Below are 20,158 nucleotides of genomic sequence, written 5' to 3'. Positions count from 1 at the left end.
ACACTGGTCGACTGAATCTAGCACCGCGGTGAAGGTCTGGTGGTGACAGCATTTTCTTGAGAGCTTCCTTACTTTGCCATTTTCTTTTTTTGTTCAAGTAGTTCCAGGATTTTGTGATATTTCATCTCTTTTCACTTTTCCCTCCTTTTCTTATACCAGAGAGAGAGAGAGAGAGAGCAGAGTAGAAAGCAAACTGCATTTCACATGGCACAGAAATGCAGCCCATCTAATGGCCTCGCTTCCACCTAATGAACCCTGCACTAGCCTTCTTGCACTTAGTCACACAGACTGCAAGGGGTCTCCTCAGCCATAATAGCAATAGGTCTCACTTACATAGAATTGTATTGTTTTCAGACATTTACTCTTAGGTTATCTCAACTGAATGAAACAACAATCTTAGGGAGTGTGTAATAAGTATAAGCATTTCCACTTTAAGGATGGAAGAAAAAAGAAGATAATAATTTCAATCAAATTAAGTCAGAAATTCACAGACAGGATTCTTGAATCACCTCATCAACCAAGGGTTCATTCTTTGCTACTTCTAATGACATGTTCCTGAGCAGTTAAAGTAAGCAGGGTCCTGTCCATGAAGACTCCTTAACACTTAACCACTGTCCTTTACCCTCCTGTGGATCCTGCTCACAGTGTTATCCATACCAAGCTTCGAGCCCATCATCTCAAGGACAGTGAATATTAATTACAGGTAAGGTAAGGAACTTAAGAAATAATTAAGGCCACTGAGCCAGTCTGTGATAGCCCTGTGCTAAGCTATCTCTGGAGCAACAGGGCTTGATATCTTATTTTCATTTCAGTTCATGACCTGAATCCAGTTTGCTAATGAATCAGCTGAGTGCACTTAATATAACTTATATGTTCTTTTAGCTTCCTGTCTCCATCGTTTAGGTTCCTGTCACCTCCAGTTGCAATGGATATTTGACATAATGCCTTGGGGCTCTCCCCAGCTTCTTCTAAACACTCCTGCATTTTATTTTCTAAAAACAATCAGGCAGACCCCTTAGATTCAGAGTGGAGCCTCTCTCAGACACAGACGGCTCAGCAGGGTCCTCTCTCACCCCCTGGAGGGTGGAATACCTCCCCATACTTGGTCTGGATGCCTGCCTGGGAAGGTTGCTGGCCCCTAGGTCAGCCTTTGCTCTTGAGTGAAACACAGTCAATCTCTCTGCCTCCAGGAGGGCAGACACACTCCCAGCCAGGAGTGTGACCACTCAGAACCCAACAGATCTGAGATATGCCATGAAAAGATGGCCGGTGCCCCATACCTGGGCTGGAGCCTAGTTCCACATTCTCCACTGAGCATGAGCCCTGAGCCGCAGTCCCTGACCTGGGCCTTATGTTCCTCAAGAATTAAGTGAAACTCCTGGGCTAGAGCTCTGAAAGCCCGCCACAGCTCACCGCCTGTGGGTACACAGTCACTCTACCTCTGTGGCCCTGGTAGGTCACCATCAAGTGAAGTGACAAGAAGGACCCACCCCATCACCTTGCCCCCGTTGCACTGTTGGGTGAAAGCTGACAAGGAGCCAGAGCAGAGGCCAGGATCAGACAGTGCAGATTTGCACAGGCCCTATGCTATAGGCACACTGTACTGTTTAGTATTCTTAAGATGGAAACTGGGCCTATTTGTGGGGAAATGTTATCTTGATCGAATGTGAAATTTCTCTGGATCATCTGTGTGCCTCAGTCATATGTGGTAGACAAGAGGCACCTGCGGCGCTTGCCACAGAACAAGCTCCAAGAGTTCTGGCTGAGGTTCTCCAGAGGCAAACAAGGAGCCAAGGTAAGGAAGAATAGGGCGTATTTGGAAGAAGGCTTTGGAGCTGATCTCATGCTTTATTTTATCCTATGAATCATGCCTCTGGGTCAGGCTCATTCACAACCTGAATGAGCCCCAAGGACCAGATATAGGGTCTTGTTCTGTCCCTCTGGGGGGTATTGGGAAAGTTAGCTTAACTCCATAACATCAGTTTCCCAGTATGCAAAGTTAAAAGATGTCCTGGAGTGGTTCCAAGAAGATAGGAATCCCCAAGTTCATTTTCCAACCCAGACACATCCTTGGCCAGAGAACAGCCCGTCAATACCAACGTTGGCCGCCAGAGGGCGCGCGGCCACCGCCAACGCCGACACTGGCTGTGGCCGCGCTGTGCGGAGCTGGCCCAATTGGCCGGAAAGCCCCGCGGGGAAGGCAGCAGAAAGCCAGAACCAACCATCTCAGCCTCTCCCCTATTCCTTGGATAAGAACAGTAGTCACTCGTTATCTCTGCCCTGCACAGAGTAGCAAAGCCCTGTAGTTTGTGGAAATGAGTTCAGTTCAGACGGAGACCAGCAGGATTTAAAGCATCTGTGTGCTACTCTTACTGGCACAGCAGGGCCCAGGCAGAGGAAGAAAGCAGACGCTCCCCCTCCCCTGTTTTCTGGGGTTGTGACCCCCATGTGCTGAGCATCCTCAGACACCAGGAGTCAGCTTGAGGGCAGCAGAAGCATTGCAGGATTTGTGGGTGCTCACCAGGCCTGGTCTGCCCTTGGTTGTGGGCGTGAACTGCCTCTGCGGTCTGTGCCAGAGATCCAGATAAGATCAGGAGTTGTGTAGGGAGAGAAAGCCGCGGCTGTTCACTCAGCCCACCTTCAGCCCCAGGTCCACCTTCAGCTTGGGGACTTTCCTGCCCTGCCCTGGCTCTAAGACACTTTGAGCAGTGGCCAGGCATCTAGGAAGAGCTGCAGGGAAAGTGGGGCTTTGCAAGCCTCCTCTTTAACACACTATTGCCACCTTTCTGATCTAAGGACTGGGCGACCCAGGGACATTCCCCTGAGACTGGCCACATGCTGGTCAAAGCCCAAAGCCCAAATCCCTGTCTTTTGTCTCACAACCTCCAGACTTTGCTGATCCCCCTCCTCCTCTGTCCCCTTCCCCTTCCCCACTTGGAGTTCCCTGTAAAATCCAGCCAGCAGATGGACAAAGCCCTGAGCAATTCCCCCCCCATCATGCGACCTCACAGTGCAGCCTGCAGATTCTCAATGGAGCACATGATCCATGCATATCCAGGGATAATGGAGGCAGCAGAATTAAAGAACAAGGATCAAGAAGCTGAAAAGTGCCCACCTGTATCCCCAGCCTCTGATGGAGCACCTGCCTCTTACAGTGTCACCTGCCTCTTATCAGGTCCCCGATAGGCAGCACAGTGCTGTTCAAAGAGCCTGACCAGGGATCAGAACACCCAAGTCCCTCCTGAAGCCACAGTCCTCTTTGCCACTGGAGCCTCACAGGCCTCCTCTGTAACTTGAGCAGAACTGTTGAGTTTGTTGATTTCAAATGACAAAGCATGAGGGAGACTGTTGGTGAATGATGGGGGGAGCACCGGGTGGAAGATACGGATGACTCTGTTACCCAGTGTTGGAACCTTCTTAAATCAGATGAGACACAGCAAAAGTGATTTGGAATTATTTTTAAAGGTGGAAAAAGCATATCTCCCATTTGAATACCATGTGTAGAGTGATTTAGTGGTTAAAATACACACATGCATACACAGGTACACCTTTACAGGGGGAGATTCACTATACAAGGGTAATCTGAGTGGATTTTTAAACCACCCACATGTGAAACAGACCCCCATTCAAACTCAATGTCTTTAACCTTTGAGACTAAAGCTGAATTCTGCAGACCAGGGCAGCTGCATCTGTCTTCTTGGAATCTTTGATAGACCAGAAATGCAGAAATGTAATGGGCTTGTCCCATCACCCCCCTGAGAATGATATATGTCACCTGATCCCAACCCATGTTAATGCTGTGGACAGAGAAGCAGCTAATCCGGTGCAGACTCCTCCAAGCCACAAGCAGACAGAGTCAGGCAGCCTAGCCTCCCCTGAGCCCAGCCAGAGTCAGCCCAGCCAGAGATGGCACCTGTCCTGTGGAGGCACTGCAGTGACAAATGGACGAGATGTTTTTTACAGAGGGAAATACTCCTCTCAAGAGACCATAGTTCATACACTTCTAACAGCTCAAAGTATTAAAATTCCTCTTTTGGAATTGCCCTCAGAAACCTCTCCATATGGCACAAAAAGGTCTCTCTTGGAAAGTACAGCTTAACACCAACACTTATTCTCAGTCAAAGAAAGTGAGACCTCTGGGACTCAGGAAGAGCACTCACACCCTCAGCCACCTCCTTTGCTCCAGGGAGAAGAAAGAGTTCGCTGGAGGGCCATAAACGAATCTCTAAACTCCTGTTGGTCCTCAGGGAGGTTGGATGCCATCCAAGCACATGGTTGCATGTTGCCTCTTCATGGGATGCCAAGCATGTGTTAGATCACCTGCAGGTTACTCCCAGGTGACATCACTGGAGGCTGTCACATGTCTTACCTGCAGGGAAACATGCCTGTCTCAGCTAAGTCCAGAATTCACACTGAGTGGTCTGCTCCACAGATGGGGCAGCAAGAGCAGAGTGACTTCTCTGGTTACCCACAGGGAGGCCTCTGGGGGTACACAGAGAATCACTATAGCCTGGGCTGGGGCCATGCAAGACTCAGACTAGATACGCCCAGTATCCAGGGCAAATGAATTCTGGTACTAGCCTCCAAGGGACCAGGCACATTCTCCAGGAATACCCAGCACCACCCTGTTGGTCAGCTTTATGCTACTATCATAAAATACCTGAGATAAGTAACTTATAAAGAGAAAAAGTTCATTTTATCTCATGGTTTTGGAGATTTTAGGCCATGACCCAGTGGCCCTGTCACCTTTGGGCCTGTGGTGAGACAGCACAGGCAGGAGCATGTGGCAGAAAGAAGGGGCAGGGCAGAGTCCCAGAGTCCCCTTCAGGCATTTACCCAAGCGACTGAAGGCCGCCCAGTAGGCCTCACCTCCCAAGGGCTCCACCACCTCCCAGCAGTGCCACCCTGAGGACCAAGCCGGAAAGACACAGACCTCTGGGGAACATTCAGGACCCAAACCACAGCAGCTGCTGGGGCCTCCTGAACAGTCTCTCTGCTCCAGCTTCTGGGATAAGATTCATCTCAGTTCATATTGAACGTGCCACCAGGCAGATGAGACCCCTGAGGTGGACAGATGTGAAGTCACCCCCTGGAGCCACACAGCTTGGGCACAGCAGCTCTGTTCAGATCTGCCAGGGACTCAGCAGAGATGCTACTTTAAGGCTCAAGAAACTTGCTTGAGACCATACGACAAGTCACTGATGGGCCCAGATGGGCTACCAGTCTGCCCTGCTGTCCCTAAAACAGAGGCCTTGTGGTGTTCATGCACAATGTCACTTCCGGCTCTGTCTTTTTAATAAATGGAGATGGTAAGAGTCACCGTGGTCAGAGCATTGTTAGTCGAAGACCCTGAGTCAGGAATTGCTTTTCATGTCACACGCTGCATCTGCAGTGGGGTGCGGGTCATCACCCGGACTTGAGAGAGAAGGAAATAGGAACTTAACCAAGGTAAGAGCTGCTCAGGACTGCACGGCTCATATGGTGCAGTAGGAGCTGACGTGACCCTTCCTTCTGTCCTGGGTGAGCATGTGGGAAAGGACTCAGGTTCCTGCCGAGCCTTGGGTATTCCTAGATTTGCAAGGTGGGAAATGAGCTCTGGGCTTTATGCTGCTATGACCCTGGAGAGTCACCTCGAGGCATTTAAAAGTCACCCTAGGACTAATGGATAAGGGACCTGTCCTGTCTTAGAAGAGAAGATGTCCACAGGGACCCGGCAGGACAGTTCTGGAAAGCGGGGTATGTGCTTCTGCAGTAGCTGGGCATCGGGAGCAGCTGCACTGGAGACTCCACATTCCCAGGCGCAGGCTTCTCTGCCATTCCCACCTCCACGAGCTTGGACCTCCTTCATATTTCCCCATTGAGAACTGAAGGGCCTGCAGGCCTTGCACCGCTACCCTCTCGGGCCTGGACCTTGGTGGGATCTGCACGTGCAGCCAGCAGCAGAGGGAGCAGGTTTCTCTCAAGCAAGGGAATCTCTCTTCACTTCAGGCGAGGCAGGCTGTTGGGTGCAGGAGAGGAGAGGGAAGGCGGGTGCAGCAGCAAGGCCAGCAGCCCGGGGGCCCTCCGGGTGGGGCCTCCCAGAGTGGGCAGCTGGTTCTCAAGCGGGTCCAGCCTGGCAACGGGGCGTGGCAGAGAGGAAGACTGAGGACCCCAGGGAGCGAGCCCGGGGGTGGAGGGGGTGCGTCTGCAGACAGCAAAGCCAAGCTTTAGGAGCCCTAGGTGGGTGGGAACTGAGGTGGCCTTGAACCGAACCTCCTCCTCAGCAGCTAACCTGACCACCACACAAACAGCCTGAAACTAGCCACAGGATGCTCGTGGTGCTAGGGGCTGGCCCCAAGTTCCCCAAGGTGGCCTCCGAGGCCCCTGCTAGTACTCCCACCTGCTGCTGTTGCGAGTTAAGTCCAGCCCAGAGTGTCCTGAATGTCCAGGCTGCTTCATTTCCCACACCTGGCTTCTCCTGCTCCCCATGCCTGGACCCTCCCACCTTCCCTCCTTCACCCCTAGGTCTCAGCTTTGGCCGCGGCTCCTCTGAAAGGCCGCTTTCAAGGCCCTGGGTGGCCTTTCTCGGCAGCTGAACCTCTAGCCAGCATCTGTCACTGCCCAGCGACTATCTCCCCCGGTCGTTTACCCTCCCCAGACACCCAAGGCACCCAGAGCTGCGACCTGCACACCATGCTTTCCTGACACTGAGCTCCACATCTACTTTACATTTGTGGAAAGAAGGAAGAACAGGAGGGGGAGGAGGAGGAAGTCATGAAGGATGGACCTTGAGAGCCAGCCCCCGTGGTGGCCTCTGGAGGGGTGACTTGTACCAGCTCCACCAGAAGTGGGGGGTGGGGGAAGGACCCTGCCCTTTCTGCCTGCATCCAGTTGGCTCAGCACCTGGAGCAGAGGGAGGGAGGGAGGGAGGGAGGGAGGCTGTGGGGGGACACACTGGCTGCTGGCCAGGTAGGGACAGCCGAGGGGAAGGCAGAACAGCGAGCAAGGAAAGCCTGGATGCTCCCGGCTGGTGCAGGGCGTGGACGGGGAAGCAGGAAAAGGGCTGAAGCCTGAAGATGGCATTTCTGCGCCTCTGTGTCTTCCTTCCTCTAAGGAGGGAGTGTCTCTCCCATTCCTTTCACAGGACTCACGTGTGCTCCCTCCAGGTGAGGCAGACACCACCGGCCAATGTCAGCATGACGGGGAGCACAGGAGGAAGGACCACCCAGGGACTGGAGTGCAAGTTCACACGGTGAGACGGGGAGGGTCCTTTCCCAGTGGACAGACACCATTGAATGAGCCAGCCCAGGGCTTCCTGGAATCCACGGTTGCCTGGCCAGGTGACAGCAGAGAGTCATGGTGACTCAGAGGACAGGAGGCTTGAAGCTGGGTGTGGTGCACTGCACGGGTGAGCATGACCGAAGGAACTAGAAAAGCCTCGCATTTCACTCATGCCGTCACCGTCACCGTGTGGTTATAGGGAGGGGCCCGGAGGGGCCCAGGTTCCTCCTGCGGGTCCAGGAGAGCTCCTTCTCTAGGCTGGCTCAGCGTCCTTGCCCTTGGGGAATCCACCCTGTGGTCCTGCGGCCCTCCATCCCATCTTTAGGATCACTGTGGCCAAGGCCCTCCATCAGGACCTGACTGAGTGACGTGCCCGTGTGGCTCCTGAGCTATTTTTACTAAGATGCCTGAGTGCGCTCATTGCGTCTCCAGAGCCGAGAATCATCACCTGAAGTCATCATGGTCCCAGCTGCTGAGGGTCTTGGGTGCCTGCCCTGTCCCTGGAGCTCCCTGTGGGCCAGTGGGTGCTACCCTTGCCAGTGGCTTATGGAGGACAGTGAAGGCTCTGCCCTTGCCACACGTCCCCAACCTGCCCACACTCCTGCCCCAGACCCGTCTACCTGCACCAACACACAGGGTGTCTTCCTGAAGTCTCTGCACATTTCTGTAGAGAAAGGCAAACAAATTTTCCATATTGGTTCCTCCTGATTCTAAAAGGAAACTCTCTCTGCTGAAGTCCTGTAAAAAGCCACTTTTCCCCCATGTGCTCGCTCTTGTCCCAGCCGCAAGTTCTTGCCCCAGAGTGTCCCTCCTCCTCCAGCCACCCTCATGCTCTCCCCCTATCACTGGGAATCTCCACTTCTTCCACAGTGCGGCTCACCTCTCTCCTGATCCAGCACCGTTGAACAGGCTGGAGCGGTCACCAGGAGCAGGTGCAGGACATCCGTGAGCTGTTAGGGACCCTCCAGCTGCGAGAACCCAGGCCTCGTGGGGCACTTTCGAGAGTGGTGGGGGCCCAGCCTCTCGGGCTTCCCTCAAGCCTGCTCCCCCGCTCATTCATTTAGCTCACAAACCTGTTGGATGGAGCACCTGTGCAACTCCCAGACAGGTGTTTGGTTTGAGGATCGTCCCATCATAACTCACAGTGAGGAAGGAAATATTTCCCTGATTACTAACATGCTTCTCACTCCCCAGGAGCTAGGAACCCATTGTTCAGGAAGCAGCCCTTGGTTTCCCTTCCAGGTGGGCTGGGATGATTATGGCACCACACCGTCATCCTCTCTGTCCCTCAGGAGGCGTTGAAGTGGGAGTCAAGATCCAAAGAAGTGAAGGTGTCTTCCTGAGGAAGATGAGGAGGGTGAACCCGAGGAAGCTCAGACCTTCCAAGAAGAGCAAATAAAACACAGTGTAGGGAACAAACTGCCCTTTTTTTGTGAAATAGCCTCCGTGGAAAGAATGGGCCTCTTAAACAGGGGCTGTCTCCCTAGGACAGAGAATGGCCACACGGCTGCCTGCCTGTGCTTGGGAAAGACACGATGGAGCTTCAGAGAAGAGGAACAGAGCAACCTCCATTCCCACTCTCAGAACCTCCCACCTCCAAACAACGGACTCCAATATCTTTCAGTGAAAGACTGAAACACATTTTTGGCTTGTTGATGCTCAGGGGTATGAGGAACTCATTACTCGGCTTAAAGATGGCAGCTAGTGCTGAGGTTGAGCACCTAGGCCATGGCGTGATGTTCTTCACACACAGAGATGGAACCTCAGTACCTTGAATTCATCGGCAACTCGTACTAGTCCACGTTTGCTGCTATGACAGAGAGCAAGGGGGCGGAACACATCCCTCTAGACGGAACCCATGAAGGCACTGGTGCGCTCAGAGGCAGAGACTCCATGGCCTCCTAGCCTCCTGTTGGGCCCCACCTCCCAGCATTGCCATGTTGGGGTTCAAGTTTTTAGCACAGGAACCCTGGAAGACACATTTAAGTCAGAACACAAAGGAACCGTGAAACAGGAAGAAACCGGGTGTGTGATCCACCCCTACATTTCCAGCAACTGGAGCTGAGACAGGAGGATCCAGGTTTGAGGCACCTTAGCAAGGTCCTGCCTCGGAATAAAAAGGACTAGGGTCCATCTCAGTGGTAGAGCACACCTGGGCTCAATCCCCACTACCAGAAAGGAGAGGGAGGGGAGCACGAGGAGAGGAGGAGAAGGAAAGAGAAGAAACAGGAAAACAATGTCAAAGTGTTAATAAAAATCTTCACCTATCATAGTTACACAGAATGTGAATGGTAAGTTCTCCAACCAGAAGACCCAGAGTGACGTAATGATTTGAAAAGAACAACAGGATCCATTTACATCGAGACTCAGGCTGAAGATGAAGAGATGGAAGACACCCCCAGGCAAATAGAAACCAAAGGAGAGCAGGGCCACAACACTTCTATCACACCAAACAGATACTAAGCAAAAGCTGTGCAGGGGGCACAGAAGGTCATTAGGCAATGATTAAGGGAACTTCATCAAGAGGATAAAATGATTGTACATTACTAAAGCAAGTGTTAGCAGAACCAAAAGAAGATATAGACAGGTTTTCAATAACATTATATGACTTTTTAGTCCCCTACTTTCAACACTGGTTGGACATATGTGGGACTAGCGTTATGGAGAGCAGTATGGTGGGTCCACCATGAACTATAAACAGAACTGTCCTGTGACCCTGCAATCATATTTCTGGGGTATTTTTCTAAGGAATTGAAGTCAGAATTACAAATAATTAATTGCACTCTTATGCTTGTTGCATTACTGATGATGACCAAAATATGGGAACTTCAATGTGCCTTAACAGATGAAGTGATAAATAAAATGTGATATATACACACAAGGGAATATCAGCCATGGAAACCAAGAGAACCATCCCATATGCAACATCACGCATGGACCCAGAGAACATGATCCTATGTGACAAGACAGCCACAGAGACAAGGACCGCATGATCTCACTTACATGGAGAGTCTAAAGCCGTCCAACTCATAGAGCAGAGTGTGGGCAGGGAGGACCAGGCCAGATGGCCAGAAGCAGGAGGCCGAGCCCGAGAAGGGGGGGGGTACAGTGGGAGTCAAAATAGAGGACCACGTTCGGGATATACCAAATAACATGTTTGGCCACACTGTATGCTCTTCTGTCCTATTTCTTAGTTGAGCAAATGTGTGGGGTTTTGTGGTGGTGGGTAGGCAGGGGTCTGGAGCCTCTCTCCACGTGTGCCCAGGGCAGAGGCCACATTAAAAGAGGCGGACAGTGAGACTCTAAAGAGGAACTCCAGGGAGCCGAGTGGGCCAGCCTCTGACACTGTGCACCTGTCTTGAAAAAGACCCAGTCTGGAGAAGCTAACGGAGACCAACCGGTCAGAAGTGACCCACCCTGGCTATCCCAGGGCCCTGACCTGCCCAGTGGGCACAGGATGTTCATGGCGAAGAGGACCGGCAACCCTTTGCCCCTAACTATCAAAATCCAGGCCATTATCAGAGTTATCCTTCTCAAACATGTTCAGTGTTTGAGAACATAGGATACTTGATTGATTTTCCCCCAGATCGTATAGGCTGTCATCAGACACACAATTGAGCATGTGTCGTGAGCTATGCACACATGTGTACGGCTTTCAGAGTGTGAAAACAGCCTTGGCACTAGGCCACGGCTTTTTGTTTTTGCTTTTGTTCTTTTAAACATTTTTTTTTGTTGTAGATGGACACAATATCTTTGTTTTATTTATTTATTTTTTTATGTGGTGCTGAGGATCGAACCCACATAAAAAGGGCTCAAAACCACTGAGATACAACCCCAGCCCTAGGCCAGGGGTTTTTAAAAATGCACATTTCTTGTGAAATGTTTACAACAAAACACAAATATACTCTCAAAAAAAAATTTCAGTCATTATAATTTAAATATGTGTGTGTATATATATATATATATATATATATATATATATATATAATCTCATATGTGTATTCCCATACATATATGACTAGAACACATTCTGCATGAGCTGATAATTCTAAGCCCTCAAAAGAATGTGAAACCTGGTGCAAACTACATGGATAAATAAAATATATATGTACCACATGACAGTAAGGTGGAGACGGGGTGAGGAGCAAGGAAGAAGCAAAGGGAAACAGAAATCAAGTATTCACTATGATTGTGAACAAGAATAACTTAATCATGGAAGAGGCCACTGAGGACTCAAAGGAGGTGGAGAGCTCTAGTTTATATATCAGGGACAGAGGAGGTTCCATGTGAGTTGAGTGAACTGTGTAACTCCGTGCATGCTGTGCACGGCTGGTGAGTGCATGCCAGGTGTGTCTACATATCCATGTGGGAGGAGGGGGTGTGCACAAGTGAGTGTGCGTGTCCCTGTGAAGGTGGAGGGAGGGACTCTGGATCTTCTAGATGTCGCAAGCACACTGACTGTATGTCCTGCCCAGGCTCCAAGCTAGACTTCCCTGTATCAGTGTAGCAGAATCTGTGGGTTGAGATCTTATGATAGCAGCATTTTACACGAGGCCCATTGAGCCAAAATTGCCCCTGCCTTGGCTCCAGGACACAACCAGATGGTAAAGAGCAGCGTTGCTCTGTCTGAGATCTCAAGGTAACATCAAGCATCATTTAAGTGCCCCCTGAAGTCCACCAGAGCCAGAGAGAGAGAGTAATCAGGGTGTTGAGGCTCTCATCTATAGAAAGGCCAGAGATGTTTTGCTGATCGTTAGTGTTACCATGTAGAAATGTAAGTCCTTGTGGTTGAATCATTATATTTTTCTGAAGAAAGGCAAATCTAGAAATCTAGATTTTTATGCAAAATATTTAGTCTTTTAAATGTTGACAGTTATTACCAAAATATGTTGATGGGCACCCACCAGTGTCCAGTGAATGACTCTGGATTAGATGCAGGACTCAGCCTGACTCAAGGATCTGAGAAGACTAAAATTTGTAATAACCTCAGGATTCCATGATTCCCATCCCTTTTGTAGGCAAATGGGGAAATGGAAGGCCAGACCAGTTCAACAGCCAGCCTAAGTTCACAGAGCAAATTGGTCAAAACACTGGGACCACAAGACAGTTCTCCAAATCTCTTCTATCACTTGTGCTGTTCCTTACTATGTAAGTTATCCACTGTTGCTCAACAAATCACCTCCAAAACTTAGGGCCTGAAAACAACCAACACTGGTTCCTCTCTGGGGTTCGTGGATAACAGGGATGGCCCAGCTGGGCCTTCTGGACCAAGGTCAGCCGTGAAGCTAAAGTCAAGCTGTCAGCTAGGGCTGCAGTGCCACCCGGAAGCTGCACAGGAAGGGCATGCAGCTAAAGTCAGCTGCTGACAGAGGTGAGATCCTGCAGGATATTAGAGTGAGGGCTGTGTTACTTGCGATCTGTTGCCAGACCCCTCCTCCAGTTCCTTACCGTGAGGGCCTCTCTGTAGAGCAGCTCCAGTCATGGCTGCTGGCTTCTCTCAGGAAAGTGAAAGAGAGAGAACACCCCAAACTGGACCCTCGGTCTTTATAGAATCTAGCCTCAGAATTAGCATCTTGGCACTGCCACCAGATTGTAATTGTTAGGAATGACTCCATGAGCCCAGCCACCATCCACAGGAGCAGAGATCACCGGAGTCTGGCACAGAGATTGCTTACCCTACGCACTGCCTCATGAATGCACGCCAGCAATCAATAAGCATGGCCCACGGGCAAAATCCAGCCGCCACGTGTTTTTGTAAATGAAGTTTATTGGAACAAAGTCACGGCCATTTGTTTACATATTGTTATGATTGTCTTTGCACTGACCTGACCCTGCAGAGCCGAGTACTCACAACAGGAGCCACATGGCCACAAAACCTGAACATGTGCACAGGCCTGCCCTCTGTTCAAGAGGTTTGCTAACCCTATTAGATGCAATCCTAAAGCTCTTTTTTTGAAGAAAATGGAAGAGCAGATTGAGATAAAGATGCCAAATTCATCATTTGATTGAATTCTCTCGGAGCACCAGCATGGCCAATGTCATGGTGTACACCTCCCTGAGGCGGTAAGCTGGGAATTCCCAAAACAGAAGGAGCGCTGTGGTCTGCATCAAGAGGGAAGGAGTGGCTTCACTTCCCCAAACGCTGTATCATTTGTTCTCCACCAAATGAGGTTCGTTTACCTTCACATTGGGAAATCACTCTTCCAAAACTTGAGATGAAAAGGTGAATGTAAAACTCAGCTGTAGTGGCCTCAAGTGGTAGAGTGGATGGTTAGCACAATAATCTGTGATCCAGGGGATTCTAGGTTTCAGATTCGAATTTCAGAAAGTTATTTCCAACTTCTCTTGGCCTTGGATTCTATTTTTGTAACACACAGATCGCAGCACTAACTCCAGAATAATAACTGCAGGGCCAGGCCTGGGAGAACAGCTCCGCAGATGCCAGCCATCCTAAAGCATTTAGCGATTCCCTGCTGCCTAATGTGGTAGGGAACCAGTTCATTCCAAGTGCCAGTTCTGATTAAGTGACAGTGGCATAAGTCCTATTTGAAAAGAAAATTCCCCTGGGCCCCCAGGATACATCATGACCCTCACCCACATTCCCCACCCATGAATGAGCTGACCCCATGGCTGTTGTACCTTAAGGTGTACTTTAAGGTACGGAGTCCTCTGTACCTTAAAACTCCTGTCCATGGAAGCAGCCAGAAGGCCGTGGTGTCTAGTGGCCACAGGTGCTGGGTGGTGGGTCTTCACTGGGGCCAGGAGTGAAATGCAGTCAATGAATAAACAGACACATGTGGCCACTCCTTTCTGTTTGGAATGACGCAATTGCTGCCTGGATGGCAGGAGAATGTCCTTGGAGTGGCCTTATATGGATTATATCTCCCTCCTGACTTCACCCTCAGGATCTGGAGAGTCAGCCCCCGCTGGCCGGGTGAGATTCTGAAGACTGTGGGAAAGGCCTGGGGCACCACATCAGGCTAAGGCTTCAGATTCCTGAACGAGTTGGAGCCTGTTAGAAGGTGGGGTGACTGCAGCCAGGCTCTCTCTCCAGATCACGCCTCCATGATAAAGGGTACCACTGTCCACGCTGTCCCCAGAACAGAACCCTCCCCCTTGACGCCCTGACCACCACGTCAACGTGCCATCCCATCCTGTAGAGGCCTGGCTCTCGTGCCCCTCTGTTCATCCCCTTAGAAATGTGGCAGCCTTCTGTTCAGCCCTTGGGCTCCTTAGTCGTGGTCTCAGAACCCTCTAACCTTCCTCCCTCTTGTGTTTGCTGTGAGCTTCTTTCTAAAACATAAATCTGCTCAGGTTGCTCTGTTGTTGACCCTTGGTTGAACCTGCATTGCCTGCTGAGGTTCCCTCTCCATTCCTTACTCTTCTAGAATGCTTTCTTCTTGACAATACTTGTCCCAAGTATCCAAGTTTGGAAACATTTACTTTCTCGTTAACATAAGGAAACAAATGAAAGTACCCCTATACCTTCTAGAGAGGCAGTGAGAGGTGTCCACAGGTCCAGACCACGTTCATGAAGGAGTTTGGCAAAGGCTCCAGCTGTGAGGCAAAGCATGCTCTGCATGACTCCTGGGTAGGGCAGGTTGGCAGGTGACCGTCCTCAGTGGAGTTTGACACTTGGCCTGGGCTCTGTAACCTGCACAGACCATTATGCAGAAACAACAGACAGGATGGAGACTGCATGTCAGCAGTTAGGAAAAGAGGAAAATCTAAAAGAATCCAATTCCCAGCCTCCATCACCCAGCAACATGGGGAGTGAGGGTGACGTTTATGAGACAGGCACCATCTTGCTCTAAGCTGAGGTGATGGTGAGGCACTGGATGTTATTAAGGTAGTGATCTTGGAGAGGATGAAAGATCAGCCAGGAAAATCTGGAGTGGTCCTGACTAGAGATGAAGATGGAAGTCATCAGAGGTCTATATAATCCACCTCCCAGGCTCTGTGTGGGGCGAGAAGAGGACCAGGAATTAGGTCTCTAAATTCTTCAAGAGAAATTATGCTAAAGCATGGAGTGCATTACCTCCTTCTCTAAGCTGCCATTTCCTTATCTGTGAAATGCAGATAATAATATCAACTTTCACATGACTCACATGAAATAAATGCACATAAAGTGTTCAGCATCATGCCTGGCACACAGAATTTGCTGAACAAATATTAGCTGTGATGACAGTGAGGAGAAGGAAGGGGACAAGGTCCACCTTCTTATTATCATAGTAATGTCAATCTCTCTCTCTCTCTCTCTCTCTCTCTCTCTCTCTCTCACTAGGGATTGAACCCAGGGCACTTAATCACTGAGCCACATCCCCAGCCCTTGTTTTTATTTCTTATTTTGAGACAGGGTCTCACTAAGTTGCAGAAGCTAACTTTGAACTTGTGCTTTTCCTGCCTCAGCCTCTGAAGCCACTGGGATTACAGATGTGTGCCACTGCACCTGGCCAATAATGTCAAATTCTTGAAGCTGTCCCATTTGGGGGACTTTGGAGATAGGAGAAGAATGAAAAAGTCCATGAAGAATCAAAGACAGGCATCAGAAGTCCAGGAGAACATGGAAAGCATAAGTCTTTATTTTGCTACCATGTCAGTGTCTACTGGATCTTCCTTAAACTTAAGACTTGGAAATAGTGAGGAGCACAGAGCCCAGAAACAACAAGCTGTCTACCTGTGTCAGTGCCAGGTCCACACGCCTGACAGCCAGTGTCCACAGTGTTTCCTAGATGATGAGCTGAAGAGGAACAGGTTTTGAGAATGAGTGTCCTCACAAGTCACATGCTGCAAAAAGGCAGAGTCAGATGATCCCCTGGATTGGAGGTGCAATGTCACTGTTGAATTTGGAGGAGAGCTTTGAATGGGTTCATTGAGACAGATGCCAGGAAGCAACACATTAAGGGGCAGGTTTGGAAAACAGGTGATCAGAAGAGACCACCGCACAGAGTAGAGACCACTATCAAGGAACTTGATGGTGAATCAAAGGAAAGAATGAGGCAGTGGTTTTAGGAGAAGAAATGGGTCAAGGACAGGTTAGTTTTAAACAAACAGCTGAACCGTCATGGGCCACGTGAAGGAGCCCCTGGGGAAGAGACAAGAGGGACATGGGTTGTGGGGCCCACTGCAAAAGTGGGTTCCACAGGTGCGAGCCGACTCCTGGGAAGGAGACCTACTCCACCTCAAGCAACGCAGGAGCAACAATAGGTGGACGTGTAAGCTTATGAGGAAGATTCCGGAACACGGAGGCATGATTGGGAGAGCCAGCCCCTGCTCCCCTCTGTTCCTTTAAAGTTAAATTGCCTGGTGGGAGAGAGAGCAGGGAGGCCATCAAACCACTGAGCCATGAGACTGGGGATGGGCCATGTCCTCTCCCAGAGGTGGGTGCCCCTGTGGCCTGGTAGGGCCACGTCCCTTCCCTGCTGGGACACTGTGTGCAGCAGCCAGCTCTAGTGCACACTCCCTCTTCTGCTGTCAGTTTGCGCAGCATCCCTGGGGCCTGCTGAGCCGGCCTCTGTCCTCAGCCACTCAGAAAGCCTTCTTGTCCTGTGCCCTGCCGGAGTCAACCCGAGTGTGTCCACAGGGACAGTCACGTTCTAAGAGCCCAGCCTGACTGTAGCATGAGGACTCTGTGTCACAGCCAGGTGAACAGGCGCCTGCAGTGGTCTCTCCTCCTCCGCCAGCTCCAGGTGCAGCAGGCACTCCCGGGGGTCCCCCTGGAGACACGTGTCCTGACTCTGCTCTCCAGGAGCCCTCAGAGGTGCCATTCCACCGGGAACTTTCTCTCCATTTTCCTTGTTCTTGTACTTTTCTCCCAGGTAGTATCAGGTGATCATGGTGTTCCCTTGGAGGAGGGTCAAGGAGAGCACTTTGGGGGGATTTGGAGCAGTGATCTGATGAGGCACAGGGGGAGCTCTCTGCGGAGAGGTGGTGCACAAAACAGACGTGGAATCCCTTTGCCCATGTGTCCTCCCTGCCCAAAGCTCAGCAGCCTCTCTGTGTCTGCCAGACCCCTGCATGGGGTCCTGGGGGAGCCTGTCACCACTGGGGAGGCAGCGAGTCATACAGGATCAGAGCAGTGCAGTGCAGAACAAGGAGGTGACACAAAGTAAGAAGTGGTGGGTCCAGGGACCTTGAGCATCATCTCTCTATGTTAGGTCTTCCCTCTTAAGGAAAGAAGATGAAAAATTGTGGTGTAGGGTAGGGATGGCTGTGCTGTTTGACCAGTCCCAATCCTCAGGGACTCTCAGTGGGAGACCCTGAGAAGATAGCCCTGTGGTTCTCCCCAACGGTCCTTGAGTCCGCGGATCTTGAGGACACCTGGGCTGAGCCTCTTCCCTTGTGACTATGCCAGGTTCCCTGGGAACCGCAGGAGAACAGAATGGCTGGGACCGTCAACATCCCTGGGCACTGAGGCCTATTCCACACCCCCAGAGTTACTGACATGATTCGCAGGCAGGCAGTGTAAATACCTTTAAGACCAAAGATTTTTGAAGAAGTGACTATCGGGCTCATCAGCTTAATTGCAAGCACAACTCTCTCAGGCTTTCTTCTTGGTCTTCATGTAAGGAATTTTTGATGGAGTCAAAATTTTAGATGATTAAAACCTTAGTCTAGTTTTTTCTTAATTCATGCTCCCTTGTCTGCTGATGCAAATGCTAACTTGTCTGCCACCCTCCCCACTAGACTTGGGCCAAGCTCGGCTTTTCCCTGCTCCTCAGACTGGTTCTGTGCTCCCCACCTCTGCTGATCCTCCTGGAGAGAACACTGGCTTCTCTGCCTGCCCCACCAGATCCACCACATCCTGGGTCCTGTGACTCACGTGAGCCAGCCCTGTACTCTGCTCTTGTCCCTTCTTTGCATACCCTCACCTTTCTATCTGCCCCCACCCATCTCTCTCCCCGTCTCTCTCAGTGGTTGGAGCACAATACACAACATCCAATAGAGTGTTCCAAATCCAGTGGTATTTGCAGGAAACCAAAGGAACCTCTACGTGCATTTCTGCCTGCAAGATGAAGAAATGCCAAGAAAGTTTGCTGGGCAGAGAACACATAAGATACATAAAATATTAGTCCACACTCAGAGGGTTGGTGGGGGCAGACGACTCAGTTACCTGGTGGGAAGTAAAGCCTGTGCTTTCCTGGCCCACTTCCTCCTGTTGTGAACTGGCTCTGGATTTGGGTTTAAAGGCAAGTCCCCTCTAAAGCTACAGTCCTCGCTGAGGTGCCATCAGGAGACCTGGAACCACAGCAGAGCACAGAGTAGGGTAAACAGGCCCAAGGGTCTCCAGCAGCTGCCAGAGGAGCCAAAGGGAAAAGAAAGGCCATTTTTATTTCCTAAGAAGCTTTTATGAAGCAGTGGTGTCGCCCTAGAAGCGCCCTCTCCCCGCCCAGTCTTCAAAGAAACTTGTTCAACCACGGGTTGGCCTGTGGAGGTCTGGTCCCTGCAGTGACATGACGGTCTGATGACTCTGGCCCTGCACTCTGAGCCAGGAGCTGGTTAGATCTTGTGCCACACCCAGCCGCACCCTGTGTAAAACATAGTAAGACTACAAAATCAGCACCCATCCCACCCCACAGTCACCTGCTCCTTCCATTTCAAAGCATCTCCAATTGTTTGCTCCAACCCTGAACGTAAGAGCAAAGTTAGGTTTTTAAATGATAAAGTGTCTACACCCCCAAAGTCCTCTTACATCTGCTGATTAAAATCCACTCTTCAGCACGAGCCTCCTTTTCCCTCCATCTGTGCAGCCTTGTGCCTAAACCCTCGCCATGACCCTCTGCCCCACCCTTTGTTATCTGACTGTCTGCCCGTCGGCAGAAGCTACCTGGAGCCCCTGGAGAGGAGAAACCAGGACTTGCCCCTGAGTCTCAGCCTGTGGGTCTCTCACCCACACTGAACACGCGTGCTGGTCTTCACCTGTAAGAGATGCTCGGGGTTGCTCACTGAATCTGCGGGGTGCACCAGTATCCTAACACACTCCTGGACCTCACACCCAGAGCCGCGGTGGGTCCACTGGGATGGCAGCCAGGCAACAGGACGGCTTCAGCTCCCAACTAAATAGTCAATTGGCAGACACAACCCACTGCTTAGACTCCTCAACATTTAGGTCTAATAGCTAAAAAAAAGAAGAAGAAATTTTCCCCTCAAACTCTGACTTCATACCCAGTGAAAATCATCTGATCCCTGGACGTTTTTGAAAGCTCCTGAGCCAAGAATAGCACAGGGACTCTCCTCCACAGGAAAGAGAGGCAGCTATTCAACATTATCACAGCATTGTCCTTCCGAGGAAGTGAGATAAAACACCTTCCTTATAAATTTGGGTAGTTTCACAACCATGATGAAGTACGAGATGTGTTTTACTCTCTGTAGCACCATAAGGGGTGAAGGCAGGGGCTCTTCAGCACAGTCCATTTGTGAACCACCCTTTGCCCACTTATCCCACTCGTTGGCATATACCCAAGGACTTAAAATCAGCATACTATAGTAATAGAGCCACATCAATGTTTATAGCAGTTCAATTCACAATAGCTAAACTATGATAAATGGAAAAAGAAAATGTGGTATATATACCCAAATGGATCATTACTCAGCCATATAGAAGAATGAAATTATGGCATTTGCAGGTAAATCAATAGAACTGGAAACTATCACCCTAAGTGAAATAAACCAATCCCCAAAAAAACAAAGGCCAAATGTTCTCTCTGATATGTGGATGCTAACTCACAATAAGTGGTATGGGGGGATAGAAGTTCACTGGATTAGACAGAGAGGAATGAAGGGAAGGGAGAGGGGTGGGAATAGAAAAGACAGAATGAATCGGATATAACTTTCCTATGTTCATATATGAACACACGACCAGTGAAACTCCATATCACGGACAGCCACAAAAATAGGA

At 50.3% G+C, this 20,158-nt stretch overlaps 1 long non-coding RNA gene across 2 annotated transcripts; it reads right to left on the bottom strand.

Moving 5' to 3' along the window:
- Positions 1-438: 438 nt before the first annotated feature.
- On the bottom strand, positions 439-19,795 carry LOC125613238. 2 transcript variants are annotated; one of them, XR_007343740.1, is made up of 5 exons: positions 15,938-19,795; positions 12,709-15,217; positions 8,334-8,599; positions 4,934-5,061; positions 439-4,369 (listed from the first exon to the last, which is right to left on the bottom strand). It is a non-coding gene; the product is annotated as an uncharacterized LOC125613238 (long non-coding RNA). The 2 variants fall into 2 exon arrangements; XR_007343739.1 differs by having other exon boundaries at positions 4,934-8,599.
- Between the last annotated feature and the right edge of the window lie 363 nt (positions 19,796-20,158).

This window comes from Marmota marmota, unplaced genomic scaffold, assembly GCF_001458135.2.
Source record: "Marmota marmota marmota unplaced genomic scaffold, marMar, whole genome shotgun sequence".
Lineage (NCBI taxonomy): Eukaryota > Metazoa > Chordata > Mammalia > Rodentia > Sciuridae > Marmota > Marmota marmota.
This window is presented reverse-complemented; position numbering and strand designations above follow the sequence as displayed.